At 44.6% G+C, this 10,907-nt stretch overlaps 1 protein-coding gene across 1 annotated transcript in view; it reads left to right on the top strand.

Annotated features, from left to right (window-relative positions):
• LOC104129172 (gamma-aminobutyric acid receptor subunit pi-like) overlaps positions 1 to 10,907 on the top strand; it is a 97,073-nt gene that overhangs the window by 10,378 nt on the left and 75,788 nt on the right. The gene's annotated exons all lie outside the window — the stretch shown is intronic.

The raw sequence follows: 10,907 nt of genomic DNA, 5'->3' as shown, positions 1-10,907 counted from the left end.
CACGGGCCATCATTGTGGCTGTGAAAAGGCCTCCTTGGCTTGGTTAGGTTATGGGAGACCCTAATAACAGCTGAGGAAGCAGATTTTAGGGCTGGCCTGGGGTCCACTCCTGCATGCAGCTCCGCTGCTGGGATGCAGCTGGGTCTGCGGCTCGGAGCTCGCAGCACAGCATGCATGAGCACAGCACCAGCCGTGGTCTGTTGGAAGTTACAGGATGCTGAAATCCAGGAGAGAAACAATGCAGCCCATCCCTGGGTGCCACTACCAGACTCACCACGAGGGATTAAACAGTTTACACCCAAGACCTTGCTGACAATATTAGTGCTGGAGCTGTTTTCAGCCTGTCACATGCCAAGCAGCTCCCCGTGACAGCACGGGGCAAGACGACTGTCACTAGTGCGGTGCAAACCTGGTGGTGTTCCTACACCCAGGCTTGCAGGGCAAAGCTGGCATTAACCTCAGCTTCCCCCTTAAAGCTCCTGGTGAGACAGGAGAGCTGCAATTACCCCATGGCAGAACCACAGCGCTCACAAGGAGGCTTTTGTGCGCACACATTTTCTCATGCTCGTGTGACAGCCTTACGAGTCGAGCTTTCTCTCACTGAGCAAGGGCTGTCTCACTTCTTTCCCACTATTCCCAGGCTCCCCTTAGCTCTGTGGCTTTCACAGCTGACTCCGGCTCTCAGCAGTGCTGTCTGCCCAGAACATGTGGGGAGCTCATACCAGACAGGTAATGTTGGAGCCAACCATCATACTTCTATGTCTGTTGAACCTCAGCCTTTCCCTAATAATGAATCACAGCATTTTATTTGTCACAGAGCTTTCCATCCATATACCACCAAGCAGTTTACAGAGGTCAGCACCATTAGCCCCATTTTCCCAGACGATGAAAAAGCACAAGAGAGCGGCAACTAGCCAGCCTGGCGATCTTGTCCCCTGGGCTACCTCATCCGCCTGTCTGGGAAGCTCTCACGAACCAGGGCTCGCAGCACGCTCCCTCCTGCGGAGACGCAGGGTTCCCAGGGGCCGGGGAAGGAGCAGCACGCTTTGGCTACACCTACTCTTAAATTCATCTTCTGACATTTTGATATATTCTCTCGTGTTCTGCCAGATTAATAACAACTTGGAGATTATTGGTCTAGTAAAATACACACACGACTCGTACTACAAGATCTGTGTAGTTCTGCTGCAACTTCAAAAACATGGGAAATATGGAAAATGTTATTTCAGTTAGGAGAAACACACTGAAAGAGGAACACAGGCAGCGGAGCCCCATAGCATAAAGGCTGGCATTCCCTGGGTTTCCTTCTTGCGGTCTGGCTTAAGGGGCAGAGGTAGGAGAAACCAGTAGGGTGAAAGAGTTGTTTGCTGCTTTTATAAAGGAGTTACGAATTACTTAACAGCAGTCCTTCTGCGTTATATATAATCTCTATGAAATGCTAGTAAACCTAATGACTAACTGCTCCACCAGAACAAAAAAAAGATCCAGAGATGTGGTTTGCAGTAGATTACAAGATAAATTTATGGTTGCAGTCTCCTGAGAAGTAAATGGGCAGAAGAGGCTCTCCAAGATCCTTATTTACAGAAGGGCAACTATTCCAAGTAAGGTTTATGGGATCCAGTTAGCATTCTCACAAACACCAAGTGGCCACAACACTGAAAGGTCCTTAAATGGGTAGAGAAATTACTAGTCTCTGGAGCAGAGACACACTTTGTAACCTAAAAAGCAACTGTAAAATTACTGTCTTTAACAAGGAGTTCATAGCATGGGGCCGGGTTCCGTTGTAAAACACTATTTTTAAGATGAAGTGCAAAGGCCTAGTTTCCCAGGTGACTTAACGCATCAGTTTGCCACAAAAAGGGACTATCCTACCTCTGCCTTTTGCAGATTCCTTTTCTGATTTTTTATATATATATAAAAATATATGCAAATATAAAAAGAAGTCTTTAACAAGGAGTTCATAGCATGGGGCCGGGTTCCGTTGTAAAACACTATTTTTAAGATGAAGTGCAAAGGCCTAGTTTCCCAGGTGACTTAACGCATCAGTTTGCCACAAAAAGGGACTATCCTACCTCTGCCTTTTGCAGATTCCTTTTCTGATTTTTTATATATATATAAAAATATATGCAAATATAAAAAGAAATATAAATATATATATAAATAATTTTTTTTTATTTACCAAGCTACTGTTCAGATGAGTTAGCTCTCTGGTCAGGCTGATGCAGTCACGAGCACAGTGTGGCAAACAAGTGGTGGTCTGAATGTCCTTTTCATCAGGTAGGGTAGGCGTAGCTCAACCCAACTTCATGTATTAAAACCACTTGCTAAACTCATCTTTAAACCTGCAACTGGTGAATTTCAAAATGAGGTCTTTGTTCGCTCTGGTTAATGACAGAATAAACCCTAAACAACACTGCTGGAACAAGAACCTGACCATTAGTTTTACCAGAACAAAGTTCTCTTCAGCTTCATCTGATTTTGTGTTTACTGCAGTCTCAGAGCTGACAAAGAGTAAGCTTCCTATACTATTTCTGGAAAACAAGACTAAATATATAGATGCTGCAGATCAACTTATTGGGCACATTCAATTCAAGGCAAAATTGCAGATTTCCAGTACGTTTCCCACAGAGCAGCTGAAGCCAGCAGCTAAGGGCTGATCCTGGCCAAGAGCAGATGTTCTCCCTGGCAAGAGCTGCCTGCTGCCATTCTGGCATGGGGCAGGTAGGAGGGAGGGACAGTTTTCAGCTGAGAACAAATCCCACTCTGTTACCTGTCCCCACCACCAAACCCACGGTCCATATAGGAGCTCCATCTTCCCTCCTGCTGTGTGCCTGCTCCCTGGGCTTTCCCATGCACCGTGGGCATTTCCATCCCATCAGCTGTGCTGCAGAGGCTCTAACTTCCCTCTATCCCTCACTTTTGGAGGAATTCCACCCCCCTTCTAGCTACAGCCCAGGGAGGAAGGCGTGGGGGCTGCTGCCTCCCCTGCCACGGTCCATATAGGAGCTCCATCTTCCCTCCTGCTGTGTGCCTGCTCCCTGGGCTTTCCCATGCACCGTGGGCATTTCCATCCCATCAGCTGTGCTGCAGAGGCTCTAACTTCCCTCTATCCCTCACTTTTGGAGGAATTCCACCCCCCTTCTAGCTACAGCCCAGGGAGGAAGGCGTGGGGGCTGCTGCCTCCCCTGCCCCCAGCTGCAGCGGCACTATTAGTTAACGGCAGGAAACACAGCAGGTGGACCCGCAACTTAACGCATCAGTTTGCCACAAAAAGGGACTATCCTACCTCTGCCTTTTGCAGATTCCTTTTCTGATTTTTTATATATATATAAAAATATATGCAAATATAAAAAGAAATATAAATATAAATATATATATATAAAAATAATTTTTTTTTTTTTACCAAGCTACTGTTCAGATGAGTTAGCTCTCTGGTCAGGCTGACGCAGTCACGAGCACAGTGTGGCAAACAAGTGGTGGTCTGAATGTCCTTTTCATCAGGTAGGGTAGGCGTAGCTCAACCCAACTTCATGTATTAAAACCACTTGCTAAACTCATCTTTAAACCTGCAACTGGTGAATTTCAAAATGAGGTCTTTGTTCGCTCTGGTTAATGACAGAATAAACCCTAAATAACACTGCTGGAACAAGAACCCGACCACTAGTTTTACCAGAACAAAGTTCTCTTCAGCTTCATCTGATTTTGTGTTTACTGCAGTCTCAGAGCTGACAAACAGTAAGCTTCCTATACTATTTCTGGAAAACAAGACTAAATATATAGATGCTGCAGATCAACTTATTGGGCACATTCAATTCAAGGCAAAATTGCAGATTTCCAGTACGTTTCCCACAGAGCAGCTGAAGCCAGCAGCTAAGGGCTGATCCTGGCCAAGAGCAGATGTTCTCCCTGGCAAGAGCTGCCTGCTGCCATTCTGGCATGGGGCAGGTAGGAGGGAGGGACAGTTTTCAGCTGAGAACAAATCCCACTGTGTTACCTGTCCCCACCACCAAACCCACGGTCCATATAGGAGCTCCATCTTCCCTCCTGCTGTGTGCCTGCTCCCTGGGCTTTCCCATGCACCGTGGGCATTTCCATCCCATCAGCTGTGCTGCAGAGGCTCTAACTTCCCTCTATCCCTCACTTTTGGAGGAATTCCACCCCCCTTCTAGCTACAGCCCAGGGAGGAAGGCGTGGGGGCTGCTGCCTCCCCTGCCCCCAGCTGCAGCGGCACTATTAGTTAACGGCAGAAACCACAGCAGTTGTACCAGCAGTTCCTGCCGCTCCGCTCTCTCGGGAGCCCTCCGAGCCGAGTGCGAAAGCGCTGTGAAACGACTGAAGGCTCGAAGTGGTTTCTACGTCCTGAGCTGCTGATTCACCTCTTGCAGGCAGTGCACAGAGCTCAAAGGCCAGCGATGGCTTGAGCTTTGGCTGAAAGATTGCAGGTAGTTAGTGAAAAAACAAGCTAATTCTCATTCCTTTGTAAAAATAGGTCCATTTTCTTTTCATCCCCTGCCCCAAGAAGAATCCAGCATTCACCACCCTATACGATCAGGGCAAAGATTCTCAGGAGGATCAGAAACAAAGGGGTGAATACAAATCAAACTGAAAGCCTTTAACTTCTACTTATGCAAAATAAAAATGTTCACTCAAAGGTGCAAGTCCCAGCCTGTAAACCATCCAGCCACTCCGTAAGGGTTACTTTTTGGTCGGAGCAGTGTAGTGTACAGCTGGATGAAGGTCAGAAGGGAGCATGGGACAGTGGTAGTCAGGCTGATGGGCACGTGTCTCCTCATACCAGAAGCTTAATCACTGCTTACAAAGTATGTTGACATTACAAGGGGAATTTGAAAGGCGGTTTGAAGGCCCTGCAGATCCTCATGGAAAGCTCTTCCCAAGCTGGGACCAGTAAGAGCCCAGAAGGGTTCAGTCAAGAACTGCAAGAGGCAGAGTTGTAGCATTGCTGACCGAGGCTGAGTACTGGCAGCAGTGGCCAAAATTCTGCCCACATCGCCCTTGAATGTGAACAGCCAGCACAGCACAAGGGATGAGGAGCCCAAGGAGCAGGCTGGGAAACCGATCTTTCCAGCCGCATTTGGGGGGAGCGAACGCATGAGAGGACATGAGCAGATGAATTTATTCAGTGTGCACTTAGCCAGCTCTGTTCCCTTCCATCTGGTCTCTCACACTTTTTCCCTTAACTCATTTCTTAATTTGTACTGCTAATGCAGCACCGTTTCAAAGCTGGTTTTGTGTCTCCTTCTCTTAAAGTGAAGCCCCTCTCCCCCCCCCCAATAACTTTAATCTGAGTGACTTTTACCCCTGCCTCCTTCTGTTCTCTCACTTGGGCTGGTGTTGGCTTTCAAGCCAGACAAGCTGAAATTTATTGCAGAAAAAAAAAAAACCCACAAGGCTAGGGACAAGGACAGGCACCTTTTCTCTTCTCTTCTCTTTCAGCAGCACAGATTTGTGTCAAATTACACCGGCTGTAGAAGCGCAACCTTAGGCTCTGCTGCTCCCCATGCAAGCATACTGGGAACAGCTCTGGGGCTAGGAAATGCTGATGGAAGCGCCTTCCATAAAACTTCAGCTCAGGGAAGGGAAACTTCCACCTAGCTGAGAGATTAAGCTAGTTCTCACATCTAGCTGACAAAACCATAAGAAAATACAATTTAAGAAATGGTCCCATCTAACTCATCTTTCAGAAAACCAACAGGGGTGTTTCTCTTGTGAAGATAATCCACAATTTTACAATTTAAGTTTGAACAGTCTCAAGCAATACTGATCCCTTACGGGTTAGCTCCCCAAAAGTCTTCTCAGTATCATTCACTTCACCCCAAAGTTCAGCCTAAACACTTCTCCTTAACCACATCCTAACCAACTTGAACAGATCATTTCCAAGCTGAGAACCTGGCTCCTATCTCAACACACTTCAAACCAGATCCAGCTCCATGGGACACTGCCATTGAACACTGGGCTAGTAAAAAGGTACAAAATAGCTAGCCAGGGGGTGTTAACCCCAAAGTCGGGTTTGCTAGTTGCTCCCAACCCCACAGGTGCTAAAGGTGCAAAGCTGTCTTAGGAAAAGAAGGAATGTGACCAAACTTGATATTTTTGCACCATACTAAGCCGGTTATACAACTTAGGACAGGCCAAGAGTATTATCAATTATTACAGTTTTTGTAACCCTTCCCTTTTCAGGTGTCCAGCCTCTTTAAATTTATTCTTTCTCCTCTAGAAATTCCTTGAGGGTTTCCTACATATTTCTGGTAATTACAAGTCAAGATGCAAACACAGGTTACAGTGGTCACAATAAGGTTGACTAGAGGACAACTTTCTCCCCAAACAACAACAAAATTGCTTTATAAAGCAAACAGACTATGAGTTATGGCTGTCACATACATACACACACCTCTGCATATTTTTTCCGGACAATGACTGGAAATCTTTCTAGTCTATTTGGGATTTGAATGACCAATTTTCCTCTCAAAGATGCATTAGCTGTGCTTTTACAAGCTTGGCTTGAAGCCTATTATTTGCTCTTTGTGTTTCCAACCACTCTTGGCTTCCTTAGACTTTTTCCTCTGACTTAATTGGTATTTGTCCTGGTCCTCCTAGCACTGACAAACTCCATCTGTAAATCAGAAATGATTTTATACTTTTTAGATCATTATTGAAAATGTCTAATGCCATCAGGCCTCTTGCGGAATACCTCTGAAAACACAGCTGTTCAATGATGATTTCCTTTGATAACTATTTTTGAGGTCTGTTGTTGTCCAGGTCTTAATCCATTCGTTCATTCTTTGCTGGAGAATCATAGGGAGACTTTTGTAATCAGAACAACATCAGAAAAGCATCTATTGCTGTGGAGAAGTTTAAACATTCCTATTTACTGTTTTCAACCACATTTGCCATCTCTGAAAAATAAAACAAGCGCAAATAATTAGTTGGAAAACAGATCAGATAAAGGACCAGTTGCCTTCCCAGTGCTACACTCCTAATTCACGCCGTGGCTATCAAATACCAACCAGGGATATTAGTTCTTCCAGTTCCCCTTTTGTGAGGTGGTTCCTAACCTTCAGGAAATTCAGGCTTTAGAAGTCTCTTAAGCTACAGCCCAGATTGATTCAATATTCACTCAATTTATAAGAATCCTTTTTTTTTTCCTCCCTAGAACTTCAATGAGCTTCCAGCCTCATTTGAAGAAATAAATCAAGAGGATGTTAGTGGTGATAACATGCATAAGACAAAATGCACAAAAGCCTGTTTTTTCCAAATGAGAATCATGCCAGGCTTGTTTGACATCTATTTTGTTAAGTCAGCTGACTTACTCTGTAACAAAAAAAGCTTTCAAGAAAGCAAGGGAAAATTAAAAAGTCTATCAGTACTTGAAATACACCCCCCCACCTCCCTTATAAATGCATTCTCTAGCTGAGTTCCAAACCCAAAAGGAATGTATTCCTTGAAGTTCTTGCTGCAGACTCTTGCAGGTGGGACTGTCTCCATTCTAGGAGGCAGATTAATATTGAGGGGACCACATGAACTCACAGGCTTACTTCCATTTGGAATACATAATTTCCTTTTTGATGCATTCATTCCCATCATCCATTTTGACTGTGCTATCCATGTCTACAACAACATTATTCTGAAAGCTACTTTGATAAATCTTATCCTTTACAAAAACCAAAAGAATATGATCAAACTGGCTATTAAAACGTGATTATTGGGCAGATCTAGCCAGTAATTTAGATAGAACTGATGTCAAACTAAACTGTCAATAGTTCTCTAGGCTACCCACCATCATACTGCTGGGATGTTGGGTCAACAATAGCATGGAGGCCATTTCCTCTCGTCCTATTGCTTGTTACTTGGGAGAAGAAACCGACACCCACCTGGGTATAATCTCCTTTCAGGCTAAACACCCCCAGCCACTCCTCATAGGACTTGTGCTTCAGACCCTTCACCAGCTTTGTTGCCCTTCTTTGGGCACGCTCCAGCAACGCAACGTCTTTCTTGGAGCAAGGGGCCCAAATTTTAGAATGCAAACCAGAGCATTTAGCTGAAAGGCAAAGTGTTCTCCTGCGAATTATGAGGGGAAATGGCCTCAGGTTGTGCCAAGGGAGGTTTAGGTTAGACATTAGGGAAAATTTCTTCACTGAAAGGGTTGTCAAGCATTGGAATGGGCTGCCCAGGGAAGTGGTTGAGTCCCCATCCCCGGAGGTATTTAAAAGATGTGCAGATGTTTAGTGGTGGACTTGGCAGTGCTAGGTTAATGGTTGGACTTGATGGTCTTAAAGGTCTTTTCCAACCGAAATGATTCTATGATCCTTCCCATTTCCTGGGATATCCCTAGTGTTCTACTCTAGTTTGTTGAAAATTAACATCATTGAGCATAGGTCTTCTCAGTAAGTATTTGGCACATTTAATTTTGAATTGTTATAAAACTTTGTTTCCCCTAAAACGTTAATCTACAAAACAGGCTACCTAGCTATAATACCAGCACTTCTGTGGGGCTTTTTTTCTGCATCATCATTAAAATATTACCCTCTCCACCTCCATAATGATTATGCAATTGCTAGATATACATTATTTTGTTCCTAAGACACACAGAACGCCTCCTTTGAATTGTGCTTAGTCCTCCTAACTTTAGATTTTCCCGACATCTTTACTTTCTCTAAATAATCTTCCACAATTCACAGCCTGTATTTTCTATCAGATGTTCTCTATTTCCTCTTTCTCTACTTCCTTTCAATTAACTTTCATTTGCTGCCTTCACTGCCTGAATGAAGCAGCCAAAGTCATCCAGTCATCCTCAGTCTTGGTTTTGGAGTGCTGGTCAGTACGTATGCTTTGAATTTGCAATTTTCATTCACAGTCCTTTACTCCCCCTCCCCCCGGCCATCAGATTTTGCTTTATCACGGTTCCATGCTGGAACAATCACTGGTCCATAGAGAGCAGTCATCCGACAGCAAAGATTCATTCATCATATACATAGAGCTCCAAACCAGAGACTACCTCTTGTTCAGTGCAGTATATTTTATGTTAAAATCTGTAGATTTTAGAATGTTTACTGCTTTTTACTGCTGTCTGCATGAGATCAGCATCATACTTTCCCCAGTCTGAAGCCCCCACGTGTATTTTTCAGTAACATATATTTTTCAGACGGTCATGCTTTCTGCCCAGGAAGGTATTTGTACTGATCACTGATACAATCTGTTGCTCTGTAGCACCCCAAGCAGAATTTCTTCCTTGGCTGTGTTAGCATGTTGATCCGAATTTCAAGGCAGAGCCGACAATATCAGTATTTAAAAGATGGGCTTCCTAAAATCGAGGAGCATCATTTCCAACCTGTTTGTTACAGTCCCTGTGTGGACAAGACTCCCAGGAAACAGGTCTCTCATGGAAACACTCCCTAACCATTCCTTTCTGATGGAAGAACGTGACCTTGCTGTGCGTTCTCATCTCAAGGTGGAAACTTTCCTACTAGCTGAGAGATACTGCCTGCCCCGGGCTCCCCCGTGCTGAACCCACTGATGGCTGCCTCTGGAAGAGATCCTGCGAGAGGCATTTTCAAAAGCACTGCCTCATGTTTTCTTCTCCCCCCCACACGAAATGCGGTTTCTTGCTGTTCATTGCACCAGTTCTCACCAGGCACTTGCAAGACGACTTGCATTTTCTGCAGGTTGGTCCATCCTGACACCATCACCACCTCTTCTGCAATTAGCTTGAGCAGTAACTATCAGGTTTTTTTCAGTTTCCTGCTGTCTCTTTAAAATCCCACTTTCTAAAAGAAGGCTCATTTGGTCCTCTTTGCTAAATCAGTTCTCATCATCTAAGTTTCTTCCCTGTTATTCCTCACCTCACTAGAAAGGGCATCTCTGTTCATGCATTACATTTCATTTTTGGAATTAAACTTTTTAAAGAATGGTTTCAAAGCTATTCTTATCTCCCTCCTCAGCAGAGGCAAATTATTTCTAAATTTCCACCTTCACACGTGACTGCATAAACTAATGAGCTAACCTTCTTCCAGCAGCCTTGGCTTTAAATTTTGATGCACGTCAGACTGAGAAAATGCTTCTTCCACTCAAATGCCATTTGGTACATTCTAAGAAGTTAAAAACTTGAAAAGGTCTAGTTTACCATTTTATTTATTCCAGGAAATAAAACCCCAAACAAATCACAATTTGTTTTCCTGTTATCATAGCAATAATAAATTACTTACATCTGGTGCTGACCAAGAAGCTATCAAAATAGTGGAAACTATTATCCCTAAGCTTCTCAACCAATTTAAAGGCTAAGTTTCTGCCCAGATCCTTTTCCAGTTTACTGCTTCTTGTCTATTTATCCGAGTTCCTGCTTTGTGTTTAAAAAGCCCCGCACAGAGCCCAGTACCCTCAGCGGCAGGGAGATGGACCATATTGCAGAAGTTGCTGCAAACAGAGGACAAGACACCCAGATAGACAAAAGCTGATGCTAAACTAGGAAATGTTTCTGCCAAGCTCTAAGCGTGACTAGTGCTGCGACGTGCACCGCGCCAGCTGATTATAAAAGGCAAACCCTGGTACAAGACACGTATCTCATAGAAAAACTGCTGTGCAATAAGCATCTCCGGACCATATTGCAGAAGTTGCTGCAAACAGAGGACAAGACACCCAGATAGACAAAAGCTGATGCTAAACTAGGAAATGTTTCTGCCAAGCTCTAAGCGTGACTAGTGCTGCGACGTGCACCGCGCCAGCTGATTATAAAAGGCAAACCCTGGTACAAGACACGTATCTCATAGAAAAACTGCTGTGCAATAAGCATCTCCAGCTAATGCCCGGGCCTCCCCCTGCCCCTAGGGCCGCAGTGAAGGCGGGAGGGCTCGCCGGGGTGCCAAGCAGGGAATCCCCCTCTCCCTTGCGCTTCC

The sequence above is a fragment of the Egretta garzetta genome, unplaced genomic scaffold, assembly GCF_000687185.1.
Source record: "Egretta garzetta isolate BGI_Z169 unplaced genomic scaffold, ASM68718v1 scaffold56, whole genome shotgun sequence".
NCBI classification, from domain to species: Eukaryota; Metazoa; Chordata; class Aves; order Pelecaniformes; family Ardeidae; genus Egretta; species Egretta garzetta.
Note: the sequence above shows the minus strand (reverse complement) of the source record. Positions and strands in the feature narration are given on the sequence as shown.